Source organism: Myotis myotis, unplaced genomic scaffold (genome assembly GCF_014108235.1).
Source record: "Myotis myotis isolate mMyoMyo1 unplaced genomic scaffold, mMyoMyo1.p scaffold_m19_p_20, whole genome shotgun sequence".
NCBI classification, from domain to species: domain Eukaryota; kingdom Metazoa; phylum Chordata; class Mammalia; order Chiroptera; family Vespertilionidae; genus Myotis; species Myotis myotis.
In genome coordinates, this window is record NW_023416325.1 from 19,153,738 (window position 1) to 19,170,152 (window position 16,415).

General features: G+C 54.0%; 1 long non-coding RNA gene and 1 other non-coding gene across 2 annotated transcripts; one reads left to right on the forward strand and one right to left on the reverse strand.

Annotated features, from left to right (window-relative positions):
• Positions 1-2,982: 2,982 nt before the first annotated feature.
• Positions 2,983-3,088, reverse strand: LOC118678682. Its single transcript, XR_004974970.1, has one exon. It is a non-coding gene; the product is annotated as a U6 spliceosomal RNA (small nuclear RNA).
• A 9,950-nt stretch (positions 3,089-13,038) lies between these two features.
• Positions 13,039-15,118, forward strand: LOC118678555. Its single transcript, XR_004974939.1, has 2 exons — positions 13,039-13,531; positions 13,719-15,118. It is a non-coding gene; the product is annotated as an uncharacterized LOC118678555 (long non-coding RNA).
• Positions 15,119-16,415: the final 1,297 nt, after the last annotated feature.

Sequence of the window (16,415 nt, forward strand, 5' to 3'; positions counted from 1 at the left end):
GCGGGCTGGCCTGCACACAGATCTGCCCCTCACCTTCTCCTTGGGGCTGGAGGCCACCCTGGGGACCCCCTCATGCTCCACCCCACCCTGGGACTCTAGCCTCACCCCTGCCCGTGAATTCATTCTAGTCGGCAGTTTTCCGAATGTCCATCTGGGGAGCTGCCGGAGAGAGGAAGGCAGTGGAGGGGAGCTAGAAGGGGACAGAAGCTCAGTGGCTGTGGCTATGGGAACCCCCAGTCCTATTTCAACTAGGCAGCAATCCTTGTATCTGTGTGGATAGTCACTTCCTTTATACTCTTTTATTTAAAACAAGCAGCTCCCTTGTTCTCCCACCCATTCATAAATGAGGAACAATAGCTCAGAAAGACGCAGCAGCCTGACCACAGTCTGGGAAATCCCGCCCCGGACACCCAGGTCCTGCCCTTCCTGCGTGCAGCCTTGCAGGTGGGTCCGAGGTCCGCGGGCAGAGACCACGCCCCGCAGCCATGCGTTACAGCCGATTTACCAGCCCAGGACAAGAAGCTGAACACGCGTGGAGCAGCCTCCCAGAGCAGAGCGGAAAGAGGAAACATTTGTGCAGCTTTTTCTTTTTTTCGAGTCTTGGGGTTCCCTGTACCCGGGCAGGCAGCTGCTGGGGACTCTGTAGGTAGGATGCTGCCAGATTGGAGAAAAACATCCGATTCCTGCTCCTCCCGCTGCACTCGGTGCTGACGTCACCGTTCCAGAACACTTGCTAGTACACGAGAAAGCCATGTGCTTCCGTTAGGATGTTTACAAACAACTGTGCTCCGGCCCCACCGCGTCTTTCAGACACACCCTGTGCGGCCGGTGGCGGCCATCGGCCCCTCAGAGCCCACCTTCCTGAGGGCACAACGTCCCGGCAACTGCACGCCAAGCGACCCCTCACATAACCCCACGCAGTAGGGACTGTTATTAGCCTCATTTCACAGATAAGGAGACAAGATAAAGCGAGAGATGAGTCAGTTTCTCCAAGGTCCTCGGCCTGTCTCAGACTGATAATCACCGCGGGGAGCACGGCTCTGAGTGAGGTCACCACACTAGACACACAGTGAGTGCTTTGGACAGAAAGACCGTCGCCGCATCTGTGCACAGACAGACGGAAAGTTCGCTGCTTCCTCCAGGCCCTTCCTCCCGCCTCCCAGCTGAGCCTGAGCATTGCTCTGCGCTCCTTAAAAAAAAAAAAAAAAGTCTCCGTCTTTTTAAATTTTTATAATTTTTTTTAAGTTGATTTCAGAGAGGAAAGGGAGAGGGGGAGAGATGAGAGAATCATTGATCGGCTGCCTTCTGCCTGCCCCCTCATGGGGATCAAGCCTGCAACCGGGCATGTGCCCTGACCAGGAATTGAACAGCGACCTCCTGGTTCATAGGTCGGTGCTCAACCACTGAGCCACACCAGCCTGGTGCTGTGTTCTCCTTTTGACGTATCTCCTACGCCCTCTCACCCGGCGGCATCAGCACACCCACCCAGGGCCGTGGTCGGCAAACTGCGGCTCTCGAGCCACGTGCGGCTTTTTGGCCCCTTGAGTGTGGCTCTCCCTAAGCCTTAGGAGTACCCTAATTAAGTTAATAACAATCTACCTATCTATATAGTTTAAGTTTAAAAAATGTGGCTCTCAAAAGACATTTCAGTCATTGTATTGTTGATATTTGGCTCTGTTGACTAATGAGTTTGCCGACCACTGACCCGGGAGATTCCAGGGAGACAACTATTCCATGACGCAGTGGCCTGGCTGGGGAGGGGCCATCGGACACGGGGGAGTCAGGTGAAGAAAGGCGCACGGCCTCAGGACTTAGACTACCTCGCAGGAGCTTACTGAATTAGTGTGATTCTTAACATCTCCGAGTTGGATCTCCTCCAGGCCAGCCAGCTGGTGCATTCAGCCCGACTCAGCTCCCCTTAACTCAATTAACCGAGCCGGGCTGAGCTGAACTCAACAAGTATTTCTCAAGCACTGAGCCGGCTGCAGGGGGGCTGCGGGGGGGCGTGCAAAGGAGGGCGCAGCGCAGGCCTGGAGCAGACGCCGCGTGCCCTTTAGTGGATAAAACGGCGCCGTCTTTTCTGAACGCCGCCTTCACCATTTCCCCGCATCTGCACTTTGCCTGTGCTGGGATTGGCATCATATGTTCCTTGAAATAAATTAATTTCCTTTTGAAAATTTAAGTTAATTTTTTATTATTGAGATGAAATTCACATGACGTAAAAGCAACCATTTTAAAGTGAACGATTCAGTGGCATTTAGTGCATCCACAGGGTCATATAGCCACCGCCTCTGTCTAGTTCCAAAGCATGTACATCACTCCAGTAGAAAACCCCACCCCCCATGAGGAAGTTCCTCCCTCTCCCCACCTCCTCTGACCCTGCACCGCCTCTCAGCGGCTTTCTGTCTCCGTGGATTTGCCCATCCTGGACATTTCCGATGAACGGAGTCATACACACGTGGCCTTTCGCGCCAGGCTTCTTTCACTGAGCGTCACGTTGTTGTTGTTTTCATTGATTTCAGAGAGGAAGGGAGAGAGATAGAGATAGAAACATCAATGATGAGAGAGAATCATGGGTTGGCTCCTTCCTGCATGCCCCCTACTGCGGGGAAGGGGAGGAAATCAAGCCCACAACCTGGGCATGTGTCCTCGGCTAGAATCGAACCTGGGACCCTTTAGTCCACAGGCCAATGCTCTGTCCACTGAGCCAAACTGGCTAGGGCTGAGCACCACATTTTAAAGCTGCATTCAATCACTTCTCGGCCTTTTGGCTAAGATCATGTATAAAGCTGCATCCACATTGTTACATGTGTCAGAACTTCATTCCTTTTCATGGCTGAATAATATTCCCTCTTATGATTATACCACATTTTGTTTATCCATTCATCTGTTGGTGGACATTTGAGCTATTTCCAGTTTTTAGCTATTGTAAATAGTGCTTTTATTTTAATTCATTAAGATATAATAGACACATAACATTGTAAAAATATGAAACGTTTCACGAATGTCCCTGTCATCTTTGGTTGGGGGCCATTTAGTCATCTCTATTTTGCTCCAATATTCATACATGTGCTGCCAGAACAGGCACTAAATGCATTTATTTATTCATTCATTCATTCATTCATTTATTTTTATTGTTAATCCTCGTCTGTGGATATTTTCCCACTGATTTTTAAAGAGAGTGGAAGGGAGAGGGAGAGACAGAGAGAAACATTGATGTAAGAGACACATCAATAGGTTGCCTCCTGCATGCACCCTGACCAGGGCCAGGGAACCTGCAACCGAGGTACACGTCCTTGACCGGAATCGAACCCGGGACCCTTCAGTCTGAGGGCCGATGCTCTCCACTGAGCCAAACCAGCTAGGGCTAAAGACATTTATTTTAAAGGAAAAATTTGCATCATTACTGTAAATAGGAAACCTGTATTTTAATTAAGTAGATACTTAACTCTTAGGAGTAAAAATTTCACCTGCACAACATAGAATCGCCCCCCTACCCCCCCCCCCCCCACACACACACACAGTATCAGATGCCGTACTAGGAAGCTGGGTGCCGGATGTGGCTGGCCTTGAGTTTGAACCTGCCTTTGCCGTCTGAGTGAGCCTCTGGGCAAAGGTCCTGTCCTTCCCCAGCCTCAGCTCCCTCATGTGTTAGCTGTTAGTCCTTAAAATCCTGAGAACGGTGCTCAGCACTGTGTCCAGCACATCGTAGGTGCTCAGTACGTGAAAGCTGGTGGGCAGGCACCAGGTCGTAAACCCGGCAGCAGCGGCGGCATAGCAGCTGGCAGAGCAAGGATCTGCTATGCGCCAGGAGCTGGGCCAAGCGCCTCCCGTGCGTGATCCCATGCAATCCCCACAGCGCTCCGGGAGGCAGATTGCTAACCCCATTGTGTGGATCAGAAAACAGGCAGAGAGAGGTGGAGCCAGTAGCTGAAGGTCACACAGCAACGACTTGAGCTCTGGGAAAGTTCAATGACAACCTGAGAAGGAACCCTGAGCGTCCCCTGGCATGGCAGGGCTGCCCGGGGTGAGCCGGTTGATTGCAGAACAGCTGCCTGCGCCCTGGAGGTCCAGACCTGGCACCTGGCCGCACCCCTGGCCTGGAGGCTGGGTCCTTGCTGCTTCCTCCCGGCAGCGTCTCTCCCTCTCTGGCCCTTTCTCAGGTCGCCAGGACGGGGCTCCCGGAGAGACTGCGCAGCGTCACTCCTGTGCTGGTTGACTTGAGTCTGGTTAAGGGGCTTCACCAGCCTCCCGTACCCCGCTGTGGCCCAGGTCCCTCACACTGCCCCTGTATCCGCACTCTCTCCCCTTCCACGCTGCACGGAGCTTCAAAGGCTGTCTCGCGGCCTCCTGCTAATTATCCGCCACCAGCGCAAATATTAGCGCGTCTCAGGTTCACACGCATCCATCACAGCTCCGTCAGCAGGGGTGTGCATGACTCACAGTCTCAGGAATCCTGTGCCACCCAAGGGTGGCACCAGCACCAGGGTGATGTCAGTTTCCTGGGCTGTCATAGCGAATCCACACAAACTGGGGGGCTTACCACAGCAGACATTTATTCTCCCACAGACCTGGGGGCCAGAAGTCCAAAATCGAGGTGTCGGGAGGGCCACTCTCCCTCCGAAGTCCCCAGGGAGGGTCCTTCCTGCTCCTCCCGGCTCCTGGCGGCCCCAGGTGCTCCTGGGCCCGTGGCTGCTCTGGTCCCATCTCTGGCTCCGTCTCCTCACGGCCTTCGCCCTGTGTGCCTCTGTGTGTCCTTTTCCGTCTCTTCTAAGGACACTTGCCACTGGGCTTAAGGGCCACCCTGATCCAGCGTGACCATCTCGGTCCTTACATTAATGACCCCTGCAGAGACCCTATTGCTGGGGTCACATTCTGAGACTCCAAGTGGACAAGGATACTTGGGGGACACTATTCAACCCACGACAGAGGCCTTCAAATAGAAGAGGCGCCTGGCAGTCTTTGCAACAGGTTCACAGTGCGTTTGACCGCAGTGGGTACAAATGCAAAAGGGCTGAATTGTCCTCCGAAACCCAAGCGTTATCAGCCACGTGCTTACAGATCTCTCTTCCCGGCCCTCAGTGGCGCCACGCGCAGATCCTGTCACGTTCTGGCCAGTCTCCGGTACCCACTCGTCCAGCGCGGCTCAGGAGAGTCTAAACCTCCACCTTGCTCTCCTCCACCTTCCGCACGTCAGCGTGGCTGCAGGGGCCGGACACCTGGCTGGGCCTGGCCATCTCTGCCCCGCGCCTCCCTGTGCGTCTAGCTCCCAAAGTGCACCAAAGAGGGTGATGCCGTGCAGCCAAACGGCCAGTGCTGCCACCGAGGGACCCGGGTGTCCTATTCTCAGACCCAGCGGGTGTGCCGATGCGCATCCCCGAGCAGGGGCGGCCAACCTCATTCAGCCCGGGAAACCATCTTCCCACAGAACACCCCCAGCCTGGCGCACCCCAGAGCGCACTCTGGGACACGCCACACTGCACAAGAGAAGGTATATCCGCAGCTATTCTGTATGCATTGCCATAGATAGAAGATGAGGTTTTGAGTAAATGCACCAACTCTGGGACAATTTTGTGATTTATTCAGAAACTTGGCTTCCAGATCACTGTGGACAAGACCAACCTGGCGGGGAGACCACAGGTGCTCGGCAGGGCCCCACGGACGGTGACGGTGACGCTGGCCTAATGTTACTCCAAGAGAGGACCAGAGACTGGCTGCCCTAAGCCCGCGGCGGCAGCCGGGAGGGTGCGACTCTCCTAGGGGAAGGCGGCGAGGACTTTCCAGGAAAATTCACACCGCCGTGTAGTCCGATAATGTATGCAATCTGTAAATTCAACGACAGGGACCCAGCAGGATGGTAAGGGAAATAGCAAGATAATAACGAGAGAAAAGAGCGATAAATAAACGCAAGGGCCAGGCACGGTTTCACCTGCCGCGCTCCAGGTGGGAATCTGGGTCCATTCAGCAGTCTGAGCCCTGAGCACCGTCAGCCTGGAGCCTGGAGCCTGGAGCCTGAGTCCCACGCTTAGGTAGCTGCTGTCTTCCTATCACATGGCGTCTAGAAGCCTGCCCACTTCTTTTTATTTTTGTTTTTATTTTGTATTGATTTCAGAGAAGAAAGGAGAGGGAGAGAGAGATAGAAACATTCATGATGAGAGAGAATCATTGATCAGCTGCTTCCTGCACACCCCCTACTGAGCATCGAGCCAGAAACCTGGACATATGCCCTTGACCGGAATCGAACCCGGGACCCTTCAGTCTGCAGGCCGACGCTCTATCCACTGAGCCAAACCACCGTCGCCTTCCCCTTTTCACTGGGTGCTCACTGCATAGGGGCAACCTTCCCCAACACCGGAGACCTCGCTGCACCCAACTGCCTGGAGAAAGCATGACAGCCTCCCGTGTGATCTGTGCAGGGACTTCCATCGGGGCTGAGCCCATTCTAATTACTTAACTATGTCGGCCAAGACCCTTTTTTCTAAATAAGGTTACGTTCACAGGTTCAGGGCGGGGGGGGGGGGTCAGGATGTGGACATCCCTTTTATTTGGGAGAGGGGCACCATTCAACCCGATACAAAATGATGCGGGTCCTTCCTTTTAGGGGTGGTGGTGGAGAGGGGGCTGCACACGCCTATGATTATTTTTTCTTTTATCTTCGCCGTAATGAATCAATCGCCAGGTCCTTGGGAACGTGGAAGGAGAGCGGCCGATGGCAGAAAGGCACTGTCACCTTCCCCTTTTCACTGACCTTCACCAACACTTTAATGATGCAAGTTTTCAGCCACAGGCTATCTAACTGCAGGAGAGCTACGGCATCCTGGGCCGGGGTAACGGGGTACAGCGTCCTGGGGGTTGGATGGGGCGCAAAAAGCAGTGAGTTTCAGCCACTGAGTCGGAGCTTCAGGCAGACACATCCTGGGACGGAGCCTCTAGCTTTCCCGCCCTCGTGGGCGGCTGCAGCGTCGCTGGCTGGGGTGGTGCAGGTTATTTATTTATTGATGTCCTGTGTTAAGATTCCTGCCTTGACAGCACCGAAGGGACCAGGGAGGCAGTGACTTCTTTCAACTCAAATTGCAATCAGCCAGCCTCTGGGCTCCGTGTTTATCTACTCAGAACTATTTCTGGTGTGTGTTCGTAGACAGCACACACCAAAGTATTTGGTATTTGAGATGCAACCGTTAAGGATGATTACAGTTGGCTGCTAATGAGCATGCCTAGAATAGATAGAGTCTGTGTGTGTGTGCGTGTGTGTGTGTGTGTGTGTGTGCTCCATGTGTGTGCTCCGCTGTGTGTCTGCAAAGCAGATGTCTACAAAGCCGCCCCCAGGCGACCCCTGGTGTCCTGGGTGCTGTGCATGGCCAGAGGATGGAAATGGATGAAAACTGGCCTGTCTCAAAACACTCCTTTACCAGACACCCCAACTCCTCCATCTATCTCCGGCCTCTCCTTCAAGGCAAGCCTACTCCACCCTACCAAGAAGCATTGTTTGATCGCCCTCTAAACTCCTAGGCCAGGATTTCATCTCTATACCAACGCAGATCAAATTGGCAGGGAACACCTGGAGTCCCGAGTAGAAGAGGATGCTGAGGACCGACCGGGCTGTGAATGATGCTGTGTTAGTTTCCTGGAGGAGAGGGGGGAGGGCTGTAACAAAGTGCCACAATCTGGGTAGCTGGAAACTATGGAAACGGGCTTTCTCACAATTCCGGGGGCTAGAAGTCAGAAAGGAAGTTGTGGGCAGGACCAGGGGACCATGCTCCTTCCAAAGTCTCTAGGGGATGATCCTTCCTTGCTTCTTCCAGCTTCTGGTCCCCCCAGAGTCCTTTGGCTTGTGGCTGCATCACTAGTCTAACCTCTGCCTCTGTCTCTGCTTGGTCATCTTCCCTCTGTGCCTGTGTCTTCACACGGTTTTCTCCTCTGCTGTGCATGTGCGTGTGCCTGTGTGTGTGTGTGTGTGTGTGTGTGTGTGTGTGTGTCCAAATCTCCCTCTCTATAAGGACACCAGTCATCAGTCATCAGTCAGAATCCAATGACCTCATCTTGACTTGATTGCATCTGCAAAGAGCACATTCATAGGTACAGGGGTCAGGGCTTCAATAGCTCTTTGGTGGACACAAACTCACAACAGGTACCATGAGCAATGCTTAGGGATGCTTTTCACGGGTGAGGAAAGGGAAAGGGCCACCAATTTGACTCATCTGCCCTTCAGCACTTACTCATGGTATCATTTAGTTGAAATGAGCACAGGCTGCCATGACCACTAATCTACTGGTATCTACCCATCCATCCATCTATGACCTATCTATCTTCCTTTTTTAAAATATGATTTTATTGATTTCAGAGAGGAAGGGAGAGGGAGAGAGATAGAAACATCAATGATGAGAATCATTGATCGGGTGCCTCCTGCATGCCCCCTACTAGGGATCAAGACTGCAACCTGGGCATGTGCCCAGGAATCGAGCCTGGGACCTTTCAATCCTCAGGCTGATGCTCTATCCACTGAGCCAAACCAGCCAGCGCTGTCTATCTTTCCATCCATCCATGATTGTCTTCCTATCTATCCAGCCATCCATCTATCCGTCATCTATCATGTATATCTATCTATTTGCCTTCTTAGATAAACCAAAAGTTCCTCGAGATTATATCTGTCTTAGTTCCCTTGGGCTGCTAGAAGAAAATACCACAGACTGGGTGGCGTATAAACTACAGAAACTTTTTTCTCACAGTTCTGGAGGCTGGAAGTCTGGGATCAAGGTGCCACGCGGTTGGGTGAGAGCCCTCCTCCTGGTCCGTGCATGGCACCTTTCACTGGGCCCTCACATGGTGGAAGGGATGAGGGGCTCTTTCTCAAGGACTTACTGTCATTCAGGAGGGCTCCCCTCTCACACCCTCATCCCTTCCCCAAGGCCCCACCTCCCAATACCCTCACAATGGGCATTAGGGTGTCACATCTGAATTCTGGCTGGCGGCTGGATGGGGGCACACATACATTCAGACCATACTTATAGCACAAAGCCTTTACATTTCCCCACTGTCTGACCTAGGATCTGGATGAAGTAGTCACTTAATAAATCCTTGGTCATTAATTAGTCTTCATTTTTTTGATCTCTGAAATATGTCAGGAAAAAAGGTCTCTCTCTGAAGCGCAATCCCTAAGGGCGCCTGAGGGTTGGATGCCTGGGCTTGCTCATCCACCCTCTGTCTTCTCAGTCCTTCCCCACATTCCGTAGATCTGGTCTACCGAACCCCACCTGTGGACAGGGTGTCCCCTCGAATAGGATGGCCCTGCAGCTATTCAGTGAGATGATAAGGTCAGAGTCACCCATCAAGTCCATCTTCTAAGTAGCTTAGTTTTACTAATGGGATGCAGGGTCCCAAAGAAATGGGAGGCATCAGAATGTGGGGAGGTATGTGGGCTGGTTTCTAGCTGTGAGCTATGGAGCTGACGTGATAGCTAAATCGATGGCGAGGCACCAAGCTATCGCCCTGGATCTGGGCGTCTGTAAAACCCAATTATTGACAGCCCTGATTGGAGGTGCAGCAGGCGGCTTTTCCAGCCGGTCAGAGCGCTTTCTCTCGCTGAGGACTGGAGCAGCCCCGGAGAAATGGAAATGTGACGGCCAGCTGATTGCTTTCACCGCCTGCATGGCGAACCACCCGCCCCCCCCCCCAAGACTCCGGGTCAAGTGCTCCTCTCCACACGGATCTCGTGGGGAGGAATGAGCGCTCGGTGGTATTCCCAGATACGGAGAAAGCGAGTCCGCCTGACCTGGCTTCAATGTGCCTGGCAGGGACCGGCTGGCAGGAAGCCTGCCTTCTTCCCCAGCCTCTCTCAGCGTCTCGAGCCACGGCCTAGGGGAGGGGGGGACTTAACCTCTGAGCTTCTTTGCTGCCTCATCTTAATGGTCCACCTTTCACCACTTCCTGGTCATGCTCTGGTTAAATGAGACGACCTTCTGCCTCGTTTAGTTGCCCAGAAAGACTGGAACCAGGTAAAGGCAAAGGATAGCCATTCCTTTGGCTTTGCTGCCTGCCTTCCTAATTTGCGGATTTTTTGAATAATGGCAAAAATGGATGGACTTGTACAACTGTTTTTCCTTCCCTAGGAGCCTCCGGGCATCGCAGGGGCGGTGTATCATTGCTCACCTCTTTGTGGAGTGGATATTGTTGTGCCCGTTTCTTACTCAGCAGAGGGAGGGAGGCTGGCCTCAAAGTGAGCTACGCTGACAGCCTGGAACTAACTCCTACTCCCAACAGAGCGAAGCTCCCCGGCGATGCTCGGGTCCCGCGGGACACTCGGCCACCGGCTCCCACGCAGTTCCTGAGCCTTGGCTGATCTCCGCCCGCCCTCCCGCCAGCTGTGCTGACCGTGTTTTACTTCTTTACAGGCGCCAAGTGCCTTCCAACCTCAGAGTAGGCACACCTGTTCTCCTCTGTGTGGGAGGCTCTTCCTCCTGCACCGTGTTTCCTGTGGCCCATCCTACCCATCCCACAGGCCTCAGTTCCAGGTCACCTCTGCAGTGAAGTCTCCCACGCCCCCAGGTGTTATCAAACCAATTCTATGCTCTCATAGGCACTGCATTTTCTCCTTTACAGAGCTGTTCACACTTATACCTAAAGAACTGTTAATGTCTGTCTTTCCCAATGAGTGATGAGTTCCATGAGGGAAAAGACCTATTTGTTTTACTTATTACTATGACCTCAGCACTGAGCAGGCTCCCCATCTGTAGATGAATTCATAGACAGACAAATGAATGAAGGGCAGGTGGACAGACGGATGGATGGATGGATGGGTGGGTGGGTGGATAACAGACAGATGGGTAGATTGATCCAGATGAATGGATGATGGAAGAACGAATAACGTATGTATATATTTGAGAAGGACCCAAATTACCAGTATTCATCATTGAGAAAAAGTTCTAACAAAGTTTTAAGTTGCAAATGGTCAGAGGAGTTCACGGATGAGCACCTAGGATACTGTGAGCAGCCCACACTCCCTCTGAGACCCTGGGTGGGCTCCTTCTTTGCCTCTTCCCAGCTTCTGCTGGTGGCAGTCCAGCGTCCGCCTTCCTCGGCTGCACCTGCATCACACCAACCCCTGCCTCCCCATCCCGTGGCCTTCTCCCAGGGTGTCTGTCTTCACACTGTCTTCCCTCTTCTTATAAGGACGCTAGCCATTAGGGATTAGGGGTCCCCCCCACCCCAGTATGACCTCATCTTAACTAATTACACCTGTGATGACCTTGTTTCCAAACATGGTCACATATTGGGGGTTAGGACTTCAACATATCTTTTGGGGGGACTCTAACCCATAACGACCTGTGAAACAGCGACACCGCTCCCTCTGCCTAGGATGGCAAGGAGACAGGTGAGGGTGCTGGAGGCTGCCTGGGTTGTCACAGCAAGGAGCCAGAGATGACCTCCCTGTCCATGACGGGGGAAATGGACAAACTAACTGTGGTACATGCAGATGATGGGGAAAGAGGCAGCAGGCAGACATATACTGCATTTGCATACATCATCATGGATCGCCTAAAAATACAGTGTGAAATAAAAAAGGCAGGAACTAGACTGAGATTTATGACACAATGCCATTGACATAAACCTAAAATATGCACCCAAAGAACAGCATTATATACGTTTCATAAGCATTGGAAAGTGGGTTGAGAGGATTTATTTTGAATGCACTGGAGTTGCCGCCCGTGGGAGGCAGTGAGAAGGGGTAGCAGTAGATGAAGAAAAAAGATAATACGAGAAGGCACAAGCCAGGCCTTGAACAGGCAGATGCCGAAGGCGTGGCCTCGATTGGGAAGTGTGCGTCTAGCGGTGTGAACATCCGGGGACCAAACGTTGCAAACAGGGGAGAGTCACGTAAGGGACTAATTAATGGAATTGCACGAGGGCTTGGAGGAATCTCTCCCTGCGGCCCCCAGTCCCTGAGCCTTTCCTGGAGTGAGTGCTCTGAGCGTGAGGCTAGGCCAGGGTTCCGCAGCCTCGGCACTGCCGGCGCCCTGGACGGGAGATTCACCTGTGGTCCTTGGGGAGCACCTGAGCCTGTGGGATGTTTGGAGGCATCTAGGTTTTCATGGACAGTTGTGCCTTCACGCTGACATTAGCATCCAGTATCCATATACGCTGCAACTCCAAGGTAGGCTAACCATCCCGCTCCATCCATGGGAAAACGGGATCGCAGGGAGGGAGTTACTTGCCCGAGGTCTCAGAGCCGATGAGTGACAGAAGTGATTTGAGCCCAACCTGCTTTACTCTCAAACCCCTGCATTCCCCTCTGTCACTACTGTGCTTCCCTGCCTGCGAGAGGGGCCTGAGGGAATCAGGGTGCCGGCGAGTCGAGGCTCCCGGACTCTCACTCCTGGAGGTGGTGCTGAGCGGCCGGTCTTCTGCCTGCGGGTCAGGCACAGGCAGATGCACAAAGGCCTTTACTGAGCTGTGTGTTACTCAGGACTCTTCTGATTGCGAGAGGCAGAAACCTCACTCGGACTAGCTAGCTCCCACCCAAATGGGAAGGTACTGGCCCGTAAAACTGGGAGGTTCGAGGTGGGGATGGGTTCCGGCATGGCTGGAGCAAAGGGTCAAGGACACAGTCCCTCCATGTTTATTTCCCTCTGGACTGTCTCCCTTCTCAGGCAGATTCTTCCCCTTTTACGTAAAGAGCCACCGGCAGCACCACGTTTTAAAGCTGACCATTTAGAAACGCGGGGTAAAGATTTTCTCCATCCCAACAGTGCAGTCGACATGCTTGAAGGTGGCTCTGAGTGTCCCACGGGTCCCACATACATCCAGGAACCAATCGCTGTGGCCAGGGGTGTGTGGGACTCTTCATGGTCAGACTTTGACACCCCAAATCTTACAGCGAGGAGAGAGAGGAGGAGAGCAAGGAGGCTGCTATGGCGGAAGGCAAGGGGAACAGGCCCGAGTGGGTGGAACAGAGTCGCGATGCGCCCCCGCTGCACGCCAGGAGCTGGGCCACGTGTGTTCAGTACACAATGTCCCTTAATCCTCATGACAACGTCTGTCATCGTTGCCGGTTCACAGGGAAGGCACCGAGGCTCCGAGAGGCCAGCACCTCGCTTCCAGGTGAGGAAACAGCTCTCCGCGCCCAGACGCGCCTGCCCTGAGGTGGTGAGCGAGGACCTGAGCCCAGATCTGTGTGGCTGGGCGTCCGCAGCTCATCCCTCCTGTCCCACGGGAACACCCATCCGAACTGGTGAGCCGCACGAAACCGCCTCGGTGCTTCGTTCCAGGCTCTTCACTCGCAAACCCAGTCAGCGAGTTCTTTATGGCCACGCGGTGCTATTGAACGGATGGCTCCGGGAACCACAGGCTGGCCTGGGAGCCGCCGCACGTGGCTCGGGCTTCCCACACGCTGGCTCCCAAAGGAGGACGGGGACGATCTAGGAGCCGGGGCCCAGGTGCAGACGTCGGCTGCACCCTTTCGTTTCAGTTTCAGGCTGGCAAAAGGCACCAGGGACCTTGACCTTGAGCTCCTTGGGCAGCCTTGTCTCACCCAGAGGTACGGGCGGCCAAGGGCAGTTGCCACCTTAAAAAGTCCCTCGTGAAGGGTGGTGGGAGACCTCCTGGGAGAGAGCGAGAAGCCAGGGTTGACACAGAGGCCTCTCTCTGTTTGGTCAATACGCAGCTGTGAAGGGTGCGTAGGACGGAGCTAAATTTGTTTGTTCCTTTCTTTCTCGGAACCGCAGCTCGAGGCTCAGCAGCAGCTGTCTCGCCCTCCGTGAGCCCCGTGCAGGCACCAGCATGCTGGGAGGTTGGCTCTCAGCGCTCGATTCCCTGCCTGGGCCCTGCCTGCTGCGGGCGGGCGGGCCTCCAGCACCCCAGGCGTCCGTCAGGGGCTAGAATCCATCCGGGGCCAGGGGGGTAGAAATGCATAGCCGCGGAGCCCAGACCCGGGGTGAAATCACCACCTTTTAAACGCAGGCGAGCAGAGCTGCAGAGCGCAGATACCCGGGCCTGGTGACGGCGACGAGGGCCACACCCTGGAAAACCACAGAAGTCCCGGCCGCCCCCGCTTTCACTGCTCAGACCTGTGGGAAACTTGTCAGACACACGCCGCGCGGGGAGGGGCCGCGGCATCCCAGGCCCCGGCTGGCCTGGCAGGGTCCTTGCCGGGAATCGTCTGTTTTCGGAAAGCCTGGCCCGGCCACAGCCAGCCCGGCCCGCAGCGCACGGCGGCCGCGGTTTTTTAGAAGGGCTTTGGGAGACTTTCGAAAGGTGCCCCGGGGTGGGGAAGTGAAAGGAGGGGGCCGGTTAGAAACTGCTTCTTTATTTCTGGCCTCGCCTGAGCGGCTGCCTGACGGTTACTGCGCGGGTTCTGCTGAGTCAGAAGCATCCCCCAGCTGCTCACCGGAAACACAGCTGTTGGGCGAAAATAACCACAGAGCAGAGCATCGGAGCATCGTGCACCTTCCAGAAAAGAGGGCAGAAAACCTCAAAACAAAAGAGAAAAATACAAAACAAGAGGCGCTGTCGAGATCCCACGGCGGCCGGCCGGCTCCCTGAGCCAAGCCCACGGCTCTCCTCCTCGCCCACAGCGGGAGAAGGAACGCATGGCACGCCAACTGCTTCTCCCCTGCTCCCTGCCCCAGGCCCTTCACCCCCGGACCTGCAGATGTGACCTCATCCGGAAAAGGGGTCTTTGCAGGCGTAATGAACCTAAGGAGCTCAAAATGAGGTGCATTACCTGGTGGGCCCCGCATCCAAAGACAGGTGTCCTTGTAAGAGGGAGGCAGGGGATGGGACCCACAGAGGGAAAGACCAGGGGGAGACGGAGGCAGGCATTGGAGTTACGCATTACAAGCCAAGGAACACCAAGGAGCTGTCATGGCAGCCAGAGAAAATGGCTAGAGCCACCCGTGCCTTCCATTGGCCGGGACTCTCCCACCCACCTCCCCCGCCACTCTCTCCCCTCGTCCAGTGTGGAAACATTCACAGCGTTTTGTCACAAGTTGTCTGACATGGGCATTGAGGTCAGGAGGTAGGAGGGGTGCCTGGAGGACTCCAGGGACTAAGGCAGCCGTGGGCAAACTACGGCCCGCGGGCCGGATTCGGCCCGTTTGAAATGAATAAAACTAAAAAAAAAAAAGACCGTACCCTTTTATGTAATGATGTTTACTTTGAATTTATATGAGTTCACACAAACACTCCATCCATGCTTTTGTTCCGGCCCTCCGGTCCAGTTTAAGAACCCATTGTGGCCCTCAAGTCAAAAAGTTTGCCCACCCCTGGACTAAGGAGAAGCTGGTTCTAGATGAGACTCTGTCAGAGGCCAGGTGTGTGACCTCATTAACCAGCCGCCGTCTCCTGAGATGGCTGAGCATGGTTTGAATACCGGCTCTGCCACTCGCTTAACAGTGTGGCCTGGAGTGAGGCAGTTAACCTTTCTGGGCCTCACTTTCCTCATCTGTACAATGGGAGGCCATTGTGCTATGAAACACATAGAGATGTTGAAAAGAATAATTATTCTCAATGTGTAACAGAGTTTCTAGGGAAGTCAGGGCAATTCCCAGAGGCCAAAAACAGAGGAGGAAAGAAAGCCCACGCTGACGGTACAGTGCCGGCAATTTTCTCCAGTAGGAGCTGGGGACCGGAGACGCCTCCTGGGGTCACACAAGGCTGGGAACTGGAAACCCATCATAAAGCTGGGTCTTCATGAGCTGAGGGCTTCCATGAGCCTCCCTGCCCCCGCACCCCCGCCACCTCACCCCCGGTGCCGTTGTAAATATTGAGTTAGTACATGCAAAGCTGTGCTTGGACGAGGCTATACTCAGCAGGCCTTACTGTCCAGTACTTTATAGACGTGTCGGAAACGTCTATTGCTTTTGGCAGTTCGGCAAAACTTTTGATGGCAGAATCCCAGTGTACCTTTAGGAAACCACCTCTGTCCCAGCCCCCACATTCCAGAGGAGGCTGTACAAGCCAGGTCTGGCCAATCAGAGTCAGGGGTTAGTTCAGGGATGGGGGTGGGATCCAAAGTGGGTTAATCAGAGTGAATAGTTGCTAAAACTATTGGGAAAGAGAAATTTGCTTTTTCTTGGCTCTGCTGCCTAAGTGGGACGTGAGCCTGGAGCTGCTGTGGGTTCTCTCTGCCACGCTCAGGGGAACAAAACGGAGCAAAGCAGAGGCGAGAGATGGAGCTTCGTGACGACATGGTTTGAGTTCCTGGAAGCAGCAGTGCCTGAAGCCATCCGTTCCTCCCAGCTTCCCAGACAATACATGCTCTTCATGCTCAAGATAGTCTGAGTTGGTCACTTCTGAACAGAAGCCTCCTGACTCTCCCGATATCTTTCGTGATAATCTCAGCAAGTCAAGGAGGAAAGCATCTGATTAGTCCCATTTTATGAGAAGAAATTGAGGCTTAAAGACATCTAATCACTTGCTCT